Source organism: Cynocephalus volans, chromosome 5 (genome assembly GCF_027409185.1).
Source record: "Cynocephalus volans isolate mCynVol1 chromosome 5, mCynVol1.pri, whole genome shotgun sequence".
Taxonomy (NCBI): domain Eukaryota; kingdom Metazoa; phylum Chordata; class Mammalia; order Dermoptera; family Cynocephalidae; genus Cynocephalus; species Cynocephalus volans.
In genome coordinates this window covers 96,081,374-96,093,744 of record NC_084464.1, presented here as the reverse complement: position 1 = coordinate 96,093,744, position 12,371 = coordinate 96,081,374, and positions in this window count along the sequence as shown.

The following is a 12,371-nucleotide window of genomic DNA, read 5'->3' as shown; positions in this document are numbered from 1 at the left end:
TTGGTGCCCAAGGCACAATAAATGCTCATGAATAGTGACTGGTTACTTTTATGACCCTGCTACATCTCTGTTCTCACCAGCTGGTTATGCCTAACAAGTGCCATTTAGGTTTGTATACTGTTTATTCGTTTTTGTATTGTAATTATATTATTTAAATATGTATAACAAAGAAAGATGGGTACAAAAAGAGACTTGTTATTCTGAAAGTTGTATTAAACAATTTCAAAGGACATTAAAAAGACAGGTCACCACTTAAAAAAATCTACTAAAATATTTATGGGTGATATAATTGAAAAAGAGTAGGTGAATTTATTATCTGGAAAGATTTTCCATTCAGATTTTGTTTCACAAATCTCCTTTTATATTAAAGAAAGCAGCACTAGAATGTTGAGCTGGAATTATGCGTGAGGGTTAGAGAAGACTGACAACCCAGAATCCAAAGCACCAGATCCATGTTTCAAGCAAAGGTCATGAAAACTCTTGTAAGATGAATTTTCAGTTAGTAAGTTTTAAGCTTTGATAAAAGGTTATGCTAAATATACATGTTTATATTCCTACACATTAATCAGCCATTACTTATATTTAACAAATAACTATTCCTAATCACTGGAGAAAAGTTTTTCAACAATAATTATATTTCTAAAAGTCACTAAAACATCAACTGAGAAATGATGTTATCAGAAGTGATAAGTAGAAACTTACTAAAAGGTCAGTGATGAAGAATGTGGAGTCTGAAAAGTATTTTTTGGTTGGGTATGAAAAACAGCAATTTAGCCCAGTCTAGAGTTTATGGTACAACGGAATACTGTCCAGAGATAATCAGACACTAGATACCTCTGAAGCACGTTGGAATCTGCAGCCACTGCCAAGTCAACCAACACAGTGCAGCTAAGCTCTCCTGATCTTGTGTCCTTTCAACACTTTTGAAGTGTTTTTTTTTCCTTCCTTTTAGTGATCTTCACGGCTATGTACATTATTTACAATCTATTGACTGTAACTCTAGTGTTACACATTAAAATGTAAAGATTTTTCTTGAGAGGAAAAATAGCTATCATTTGCATTTTTTATTTATTGTTTTTTTTCTCTCTTCCGTCTTTTTTAACCTCAGTTATGGAAGTTTGGGTTATTGTTTATATATATCATACCATATAATCATCATTCACCCAGACAATGGCCCACTCTTGAGAATGTGTGTGTGTGTGCATTGAATATATTCTTTTTGATTCTCACTCTCTTTCTCCTTTCTCTAAAGTAGCCAACAGCTATCCTAATACCTTGACTATATTTCTTTTTGTTCATATATGTGCATTAAAATGTATTTTTGTTTACGTGTTTGTTAGTGAGGTTCACTAAATTGCTAAAACAAAAATAACAAAATGCACTGAATTCTGGGGTTCTTGTTCCAGGTCTGAGTTCCAGGATTTTAGGAACCTGGGTTTCTTCCAAACTTGTCTCTATGCCATTCCCTTCAGAACTTTTATTCCCTTTTATACTTGAAGCTGGTTGCAACTTCTAGAAAAGAGAAAGAGCCAGCACACTGCTTTAGAGCCTCATCCCAGGGATGGCACACATGAAATCACTCACAATCCATTAGCAATAACTTGGTAAAATGGCCACATCCAGTATCTAGAGGCCTGAGAATATATTCCTAATCAGGTGGTCACAACTCAGCTTTCTTTCTACTATTAAAGAAGGGAAGAACAGACTCCAGAAAAAAATTAGCAGTTTCATCCACACATATCTCCTTATTTTACACACGTATTCCTATGTCATCTATAGCTTTCCTTTTTAAAAAAATATTATTATATATTTAAAACCTGTACATTCTGTGCACGTCTATAACTTCTAACTACAACAAAGTACTCCATGATATTCATCTACCAAAGTTTGCGCAAATCTTCCCTAATGAAATATATTCAGATTTCTTCAAAATCACTGCCACTCCAGTCAATACTGAAATAAATATCCTTGGGAATATCTGGAAAGAATGTGCTAGTTTGATTAAGGACTCCTGCATTGCTTTCCAGCAATCTAGTACAGCGAGAGAGGGTTACGCACAATCTCACAGTCTGCCAAAACTTGGTAATATGCAGCTTTCTAATTTTGTCTGATTAATAGTATGAAGTAATATTTCTTTGTTGGTTTAATATTTATTTCCTTAATTACTATGACTTTGAGCATTTCATACTTCCTTGTCTATAAATTGTTTAATTTACCCTTTTTGCTTATTTTTCCACTGGATTTTTTTTTTTTTTAACTGTTTTGGAGGAGTTTCTTGTATATTCTACCTGTTAGCCCTTTGCACATACATTTAAAATATTTTTTGTCAAATTATCATCATCTCTTCATAAAATCTTTCACTGGATTTTTCTTTCAAATTTGATGCCATGAATTATATTTGTTTTTGTTTTGTGGTCTATGATGCTAAAGTTTAAGAAATCCTTTGCCACACAGTTATTTTTTCAATTTTTTTTCTAATTTTTCTAATTTTTTCATAATTTTTAAAATTTTATAGCTATCACTTTAGCGTTTCCCAACTTCATACACTAAATAATCCATCTTTTTCCCATTGATTTTTTTGTAAACAACTTAATCATAATATTAAGTTCTTCCATTTTCATGGATAGGCTTTGAGGTCTGCATTCAATTATAACAATGTCTTTGTAATAGTCTTAATATCTGCACGGGAAAATAGGAGAGACCTTATTTTCAGGGTTTACTAGTTATCCATGGACTTTTTTCATATAAATATTATAGTAAATTTATTGAATTTCTCAAAATATCAAAATAAAACATAATATGCATTGATATGCAAATATATATTTGCTGCATTTTCCAGTTGGTTATTCACGATGAAGATGAACACTATTGATTCCTGCTAATTTATTATGTGTTGATTAAGATGTTGAACTCCTATCTGCTTAAATAATTTGATGACTTTGTTGTTTTTTCCTTGGCAAATGATTATATCAATGGCATACTATAACAACTTATGCTTTCCCTTCCAAATCTTATGCCTGTGTCAGTTATTTCTTTTTCTTTCCTTCCAGTGTTAGCCAGACTCTCCAGTATTTTGTAAAATAGTGGTGATATTGGGCACTGTTATACTTTTTCCATTCATAGAGAGAGTATATCTAACATTTACCTATACTCATATAATTGTTGCAATAGGTTTTTGGTATATAGCCTTCACCGAATTAAGGAAGTTACCTTCTAGTCATAGTTTCCTTAATGTTTCTTGAATAAATTAATAAATTCTATAATATATTAAATATGCAGACAAATAAATGAACGTTGTACTTAAAGATTGTCTGCATCAATAGTGACATTCATATCATTTTCCTCTTTAAGTGCTTGAAAGTGTAACTATGCATGTATTCTGATAAAACACATCTCATCATGATGCACACCTATTAATTTCATATTGGATTTGTCAGCCAGTTTTTTTGTTCAGAGTTTTGCTTCTACATTGATAAGTATAAGTTTATAATTAGCTTTTATAATATTATTATTACATATTTTTGGAATCAATATTCTATTACCTTTATGAAAGAGCAAGGTACATTAACAGTTTTTTCTGTTTCTGGAAAAACTTCTAAGTATCAAGAATTAATTACACCTCTAAACTACTATATAAAATACCATCTGGGCTTTTTTTCTCAGGGATATTTGTCTTTACCACTTGAAAATATTTAATACTTTTTGGTCTATTCCAGTAAATATATAAATTAATAAATATGTATTTACCAATCAGAGTATTATTAAAAATTGTACACTAAAAAATTAGAAAATTTGATATAGGTTTTAAAATTTATTAGTGAATTTTTAATAATACTCTAGTAAATATATTTATAATTTACATATGTAAATTATAAATTTATGGATTTATTTAATATATGTAACTATTCCCCTTATTCTTTTTTAATTTTTTGTTTTGCTCTCATTTTTTCTTACATATCTTGCCAGTTCTATCTATCTATCTACCTATTATCTATCTATTACCCATCTATCTCTCTATCTTTGGAAGAATCAGCTTGATTGTTTTTGTTGTTAATATTTTCTACTTTTAAAATTTTCAATTCTGCTGAGTTCTGCCTTTACCCTTTCTTTTTCTTTTCTTTTTTTTTTTCCTTACAGTGCTGGAAGAAAAAAATACTGTTAACACAGAATTCTGTAACCCATGAAAATATCTTTTGAACATTAAGGGAAAACAAAAATATATTTTATGATAAATGAATACTGAGAATTTTTCACTAGCATACAGGCACTAAATGAAATACTACAGGAACAGATTAGGGCTGAAGTAAAATGACATCAGATTAAAGTTTGGATCTAGAGTAAGAGCATCAGTAAAGTAAATATGTGGGTAAACATTTAAAAAAACTAACATTTTTATTATAGACTTCTTAGAAAGAAAGTGACTCTTTACTAGAAAATTAAACATTTTATAGTAGCATTTATAATATACAGTTAAAATATGGAATAATATTAGTACAAAAGGCAGGGGATACATGTAATTATACTGCTGTAATGTTCTCATATTTAAGTAAAATGGTACCAGATTTACTTCACATGGACTATAAGTCAAGGATATATTTGTAACTTTTGCAATTAAATTACTTTAGAAACATAGTTTAGTAATTTCTATAATCACTAAAAAAAATAAAATAAAATGGAGTAAGGTGAAAAGACACTAAAGGAACTGAAATAAAAAAACAATTTAATTTATTAAACTAAAGAAGCAAGAACACAAACATACTGGACAAATAGAAAATAAATAGTAATATGATAGACCTAAATTCAACCATATCAATAATTACATTAAATGTAAACAGAATAAATGTACCAACTAAAAAGCCATGATTGACAGACTGAATAAAATATGCCAGAGCCAACTATATTCTACCTAAAAGAGCACTTTTATACACATACATACACATACAGACACATATACACACACACAGAAATACATATGCACTTAAATATGTGCCTTATAACAGAGATTTAAAATAAAGCAAAACAAAAATAAAGAAAAAATGGAAAAATCACAATTATACATAGACATTTTAATACTTCTTTTATAGTATTTTATAGAAACTCAAAGACAAAAAGAGAATCTTAAAAGCATCAAATCAACTATAGGGGAGTCCCTATCAGACTAATAGCAGACTTCTCAACAGAAACTCTACAAGCTAGAAGAGAATGGCATGATGTATTCAAAACACTAAAAAAAAAAAAAATTCATAAAAGAATACTATACTCAGCAGGGCTATCCCTCAGAAATGAGAGAGAAATAGTGTGTATCCCAGACAAACAAAAACTGGGGGAGTTCACCATCACGTGACCAGCCCAACAAGAAATCTTCAAGGGAGTTCTGCACCTGGAATGCAAAAGCTACCATGAATACAAAAGAAAGAACAAGACTCACTGGTAGAACAAAAATGAAGATGAGAAAGAGAAAGAAACTATACCTTACCACCTTAAAAAGGTAACAAACACCAAAACAAACAATAAAGGGGGAAGAAAGGAACAAAAGATATCTAAAACATCCAAACAAAAATCAATAATATGCCAGAAGTAAGACAATATCTGTCAGTAACAACTCTAAATATAAATGGATTAAATTCCCAGCTAAAAAGACACAGACTGAATGATTGGATTAAAAAGCTAGACCCAACTATATGCCCTCTTTAAGAGACTCACCTCACCCATAAAAACACACACAGACTAATAGTGAAGGAATAGAAAAAGACATAACATGCTAATGGCAACCAAAAACAAGCAAGAGCAGATATCTTTATTTCTTTTTATATCTTTATATCTTTTATATCAGATAAAATAGACTTTAAACCAAAAACCATAAAAAGAGACAAAGAAGACCAATATATAATGATAAAGGAAAAAATCCAGCAAGAAAACATACTAATCAAAAATGTGTATGCACTCAACACTGGAGCACCTGGATATATAAATCAAACACTATTAGACTTAAAGAAAGAGACAGACCCCACTACAATAATTGTTGAGGAACTGAACACACCACATTCAGCAATGGACAGATCATTTAGGCAAGAAATCAAAAGAGAAACAGGATCTGAACTACACATTAGGCAACTTGGATCTGGCACATATACAGAATATTTCACCCAACAACTACAGAACATACATTCTTCTCATCAGTACATGGAACATTCTCCAGGATAGACCATATGTTATGTGAAAAATCATCTCAAAAAACTGAAAGTGTTGAAATCATTTCAAATATCTTCTTAAGCCATAACAGACAAAAAGTAGAAGTCAAGAATAAGCAAAACTATAGAAACTAAACAAATACATTAAAATTAAACAACATGCCCCTAAACAGCTATGGGTCCAAGAATAAATTAAAAATGAAGTCAAAAGATTTTTGAAACTAATGAAAATAAAGACATATCATATCAAAATCTGTGGGATACCACAAAAGCAGTACTGAGGAAGTTTATTGCAATAAACATTTACATCAAAAGAATAGAAAAATTTGAAATAAACAACCTAATGCTACACCTCAAAAAACTAGAAAAACAAGAACAATCCAATCCCAAGATTAGTGGATGGAAAGAAATAATTAAGATCAGAGCAGAACTAAATGCAATAGAGACCTCCAAAACGACAAAAGGTCAATGAAACAAAAAGTTGGTTTTTTGAGCAGATAAAGAAAATAGACTAACCATTAGCTAGCTTAACAAAAAACAGAAGAGAAAAGACCCAAATAGTAAAAATTAGAAATGAAAAAGGAAATGTTACAACTGCTAAAACAGAAATACAAAGAATCATTGGAGACTATTATAAACAACTAAATGACAAGAAATTTGAAAACCTGCAGGAAATCAATAAATTTCTGGACATGTGCAATCTACCGAGACTGAACCAAGAAAACATAGAACACCTGAACAGATCAGTAACAAGCAATGAGATTAAAATAGAAATCAGGGGTCTCCCAGCAAAGAAAAGCCCAAGACAGGATAGCTTTACTACTGAATTCTACCAAACCTTTAAAGAGGAATTAATACCAATTCTCTCCAAACTATTTCAAAAAATTGAAATAGAGACCGTTCTCCCAAACTCTATGAGGCAAGCATCACTCTTATACCAAAGCCAGAAAAGATACAATAAAAAAAGAAAACTCCAAGCCAATATCTCTGATCAACATAGATGCAAAAATCCTCAATGAAATATTATCAAACACGATACAGCAACACATCAAAGGTTGTATGCCATGATCAAGTGGCAACCATCCCAGGGATTCAAGGATGGTTCAACATATGCAAGTCAGTTAATGTGATACAACACTTCAACAAAATCAAGGGAAAAAACCATGATTATCACAACAGATTCAGAAAAAGCATTTGACAAAATTCAATAGCCCTTCATGATAAAGGCTCTCAGACAATTAGGTACAGAAGGAAAATATCTCAACACAATAAAAACTACATGTGACAAATCCATCACCAATAGTATTCTGCATGGAAAGGGAAAGCTTAAGCTTTTCCTTTAAGAACAGGAACACAACAAGTAGGCCCACTCTCACCACTCCTATTTAACCTAGTATTAACTAGCATCTAACTAGTACTTACCAGCTAGAGCAATCAGGCAAGAGAAAGAAATAAATGGCATCCAGATCAAAAAAGTCAGAGTCAAACTGTCCCTATTTGCAGATTACATGATCTTAAATATACAAAAACCTAAAGACTCTACAAGAAACTTTAGAGGTGGTAAATGATTTCAGTAAAGTTTCAGAGTACAAAAATTGACATGCAAAAATCAGTAGCATTTTTATTCTCCAGTAATGAACTAGCAGAAAAAGAAATCCAGAAATCCAAGCCATTTACAACAATCACACACACACACAAAACCCTAGAATAACTTTAACCAAGTTGGTGAAATATCTCTACAACAAGAACCACAAATCACTGCTGAAAGAAATGAAAGAGGACACAGAAAGATGTAAAGACATTCCATGCTTTTGGACTGGAAGAATTAACACTGTGAAAATGTCCATACTACCTAAAGTGATCTACAGATTCAATGTAATCCTCATCAAAATACCAGTGACATTTTCCACATAAATAGAAAAAAACAATGCTAACATTCATATGGAACAACAAAAGAGCAAGAATAGCCAAAGCAACCCTGGGGGGGGGGGGATGAAGCTGGTGCATAACATTACCTCATTTCAAACTATACTACAAAGCTATAGTAACCAAAACAGCATGGTGCTGGATAAAAACAGACACCAGACCAATAGAACAGAATAGAGAACACAGCAATTAACCCACATGCCTACAGTCAACCATTCTATGACAAAGGCAACAAGAATATACATTGAGGAAAAGATTGACTCTTCAATAAATGATGCTAGAAAAACTGAACATCTGTATGTAGAAAAATGAAACTAGACCTGTTCCTCTTGCCAAATACCAAAATAAACTCAAAAAGGATGAAAGACTTTATAAGACCAGAAAATATGAAACTCTTAAAAGAAAACATAGGAAAAACACTTCAGGAACTAGGACTGGGCAAAGACTTTATGAATACTACCCCCAAAGCACAAGCTACACAATAAAATTAAACAAATTGGATTACATCAAACTAAGAAGCTTCCACACAGCAAAATAAACAGTTAACAGAGCAAAAGGACAACCTACAGAATGGGAGAAAACATTTGTGAGCTATAAACCCAACAAGGGATTAATATCCAGAATATACAAAGAACTCAAGCAACAGTAGAAAATTAAGTAACCCATTTAAAATATAGGCAAAGGAGCTGAATAGGCATTTCTCAAAGGAAGATATACAAATGGCCAACAGGCACATGAAAAATGCAACATCACTCAGCATCAGGGAAATGCAAATCAAAACCACATCGAGGCATCATCTCACCCCAGGTAGACTGGCCATTATCTAAAAGAGAATAACAAAGCTGGCAAGAAAGAGAAACCCTCCTACACTGTTGGTGGGACTGTAAATTAGTGCAGCCATTGTGGAAAACAGTATGGAGATTCTTCAAACAACTGCAGATAGGCCTGCCATATGAACCAGCAAGCCCACTGCTGGTTATATACCCAAAGGAATGGAAATCATGTTAGAAGGATACCTGCACTTCCATATTTATTACAGCTCTATTTGCATTAGTCAAGCGTAGGAACCAACCAAAATGTCCATTAAGTGATGACAGGATAAGGAAAATGTGATATATAAACACAATGGAATACTACTTTGCCATAAAAAAAGAATGAATTTTTGCCATTCACAGCAACATGGGTGAACTTAGAGAAAATTATGTTAATTGAAATAAGCCAGGCACAGAAAGAGAAATACTACATGTCCTCACTAATTAGTGGGAGCTGAGAGAGAGAGAGAGAGAGAGAGAGAGAGAGAGAGAGAGAGAGAGAGAGAGAGAGAGAGAGAGAGAGAGATACAATCACAAAAGTTTGTTGAACTTGCGGAAGGAGAGAATACAACAGAGGCCCACACAGATTGAAAGTGGGGAGAGGGTGGGCAGTTAGTGAGAAATTGGTAAAGGGCTACAAAAATGATTACAATTTGTAAGAGTGAATATACCAATTATCCTGATTCGAGCATCACATATTGCACATAAGTATTGATATTCAATACTGTACCCCACAGATATGTACAATCGTTTCAATTAAAACAAATATCTACTATGGCCAAATTTTGATAAAACAGGAATTGTGAAGTTATCTGAAAATGTTCAATGCAGAATTTTGCCAACAATATAAGTCATGATAGTAAATAAGTTCTGATAAACTAAGTCCTATAACTTGCAAATGCATATGCAGTAAAATGTGCTGAAATGTGAAAATTTATGTCAGATACTCAGAACTCCCTAATAGTGTTTTATGCAGCTCTAAACATAATTACAGAGTCTTGGTCAATCAAAAATTGTCTTTGAACCTTAACAAATAAATGTGGAACACAAAATGATGCATTTTAAAACTATTGTATTTCTGTTAAAGATACATGTACATGGCAAGGACTAATGGAAACATGGATATATGAAAAGATAGGTAGTTTGTATGATGATGCATATATTATCCTTCTCAAACTTAATAGGAAATTAAAAGCTAATATAATCTTAAAATAAAAAATACAGATCATATGAATTCTTCCATGAACTTTTTGAAGTACCTTCCTATATCTATTTTTACTCATATGTCAGATACTGTAGGTTGATTGACACTTAGTATCCATTACCACATACTTTTTGTAGAGCATATTTGACAGAAAGCTTGGTGCTACACAGTACATTTACCCAACTTCCTTGCAGGAAGAGCTCTCGATTAAAATGTAGTTTCACCAATTCCTGCATTTGTTTCTGATGGCAAGAAGGCTAATGGAGACAGGCATTTCAAGAGTAAGTTGCAACAGCCAATCTCAGCATTTCTGTCTACCTTCTCGTGTATTCAGCAGCTACTGTGGCAACAGCAATGCCACTAGTTTCTTCTCAAAGGGTCTTAGCAGCTACATAGATATGGTATACCTTGAAGTCAATAGTACATTCTTAAAATTCCTTATGTATTTATTTTGGAGTGGGGGTAGTTGGCCGGTACAGGGATACAAAGACTTGACCTTGGTGTTATAAAAATTCTTCAACTTAAAGCAAAATAATATACATATTCTTATTCCTTGTTTTTATGTTTATATTATTCTATGTTTTTATTTCCTTATGATAAAAATTAGACAAATTATCCTCCAATTATAAATTAATTATATTTGTATATGCTTAGAGAATTAAACTTATTATGTCATTTATTTTTTTCGTTTTATTAATTAGATTTTGTGTTTTGGAGCAGTGTTAGATTCATAACAAAACTGAGCAGAAGGTACAGGAATTATACATATATCCCCACCCCCACATAGGAACAGAATCCCTGAGTATCAAAATCATGCACCAAAGTGGTACATTTGTTACAATCAAAGAAGCTACATTGACACATTGTTATCATCCAAAGTCCACAGTTTACATTACAGTCCATTCCTCCTGTTGTACATTCTATGGAATTGACAAATGTATAATGTCGCGTATCCACAGTTATAGTATCATACAGAGTAGTTTTACTGCCATAAAAATCCCCTGTGCTCCACTTGTGCATCCCTCCTTGCCCCCTAACCCTTCCCAACCCTGATTCTTTTACTGTTCCCATAGGTTTGCCTTTTCCAGAATGTCATATAGTTGGATTGATACAATATGTAGCATCTACATATTGGCTTCTTTTACTTAGTAATATGCATTTAAGTTTCTTCCATGTCTCTTCATGGCTTGATAGCTCATTTCTTTTTAGCTCTGAATAATATTCCATTATCCAAATATTATAAGTTTATTTATCCATTCATCTGCTGAAGGATATATTGGGTGTCCTTGATTCTTCCAAAGACACTTGACAGCTTCCAAGTTTGAGCAATTACGAATAATGCAGCTATGAACATCCATGTGCAGGTTTTTGTTTGGGCACAAGTTTTTAGTTCATTTGCGTAAATACCAAGGAGTTCAACTACTGGATTATATGGTAAGAATACGTTTAGTTTTGTAATATTTTCCAAACTATTTTCCAAAGTGGCTGTTTTTGGTCTTGAGCACCTTTTCATGTGCCTATTTCACATCTGTATATCTTCTTTCATGAGGTATTTGTTCAGGTCTATTGTCCATTTTTTAACTGAGTTGCTCATTTCCTTATTGTTGAGTTTTAAATGTTCACCTTATGTTTTGGAAAACAGTCCTTCAACAGATATGTCTTTTACAAATATTTTCTCTCATTTTGTGACTTGATTTTTTATTTTGTTGACATTCTGTTTTGAAGAGAAGTTTTTAAAATTAATGAAACACACCTTATCAATTTTTTCTTTCATGGATCATGCCTTTGGTGTTGTATCTAAAAAGGTCTTTTTATACCCAAGGCCATCGAAGTTTTCTCCTATGTTATCTTCTAGGTTTTATGATTTTGCATTTTACATTCAGGAGTATGATCCATTTTGAATTAATTTTTGTGTTGGTTATAAGGTCTCTGTCTAAATTTATTTTTTTGCATGTGAATATCCAATTGTTTTAGCACCATTTGTTGAAAAGATTATCTTTTCACTGGTTAGTATTCCTTATTATCTTTTTAATGTCCATGGATCTGTAATGATGTTCCCTTTCTTATTTCTGGTATTAGTAATTTGTGTCTTCTCTTTTTTTCATATTGTTTTTATTGATCTTTGCAAAGTACTAGCTTTTGGTTTTGTTGGTATTCTCTACTGATTTCCTGTTTTCAATTCTATTGATTTCTACTCTAATTTTTTATTATTTCTTTTCTCAGCTTACTTTAGGTTAA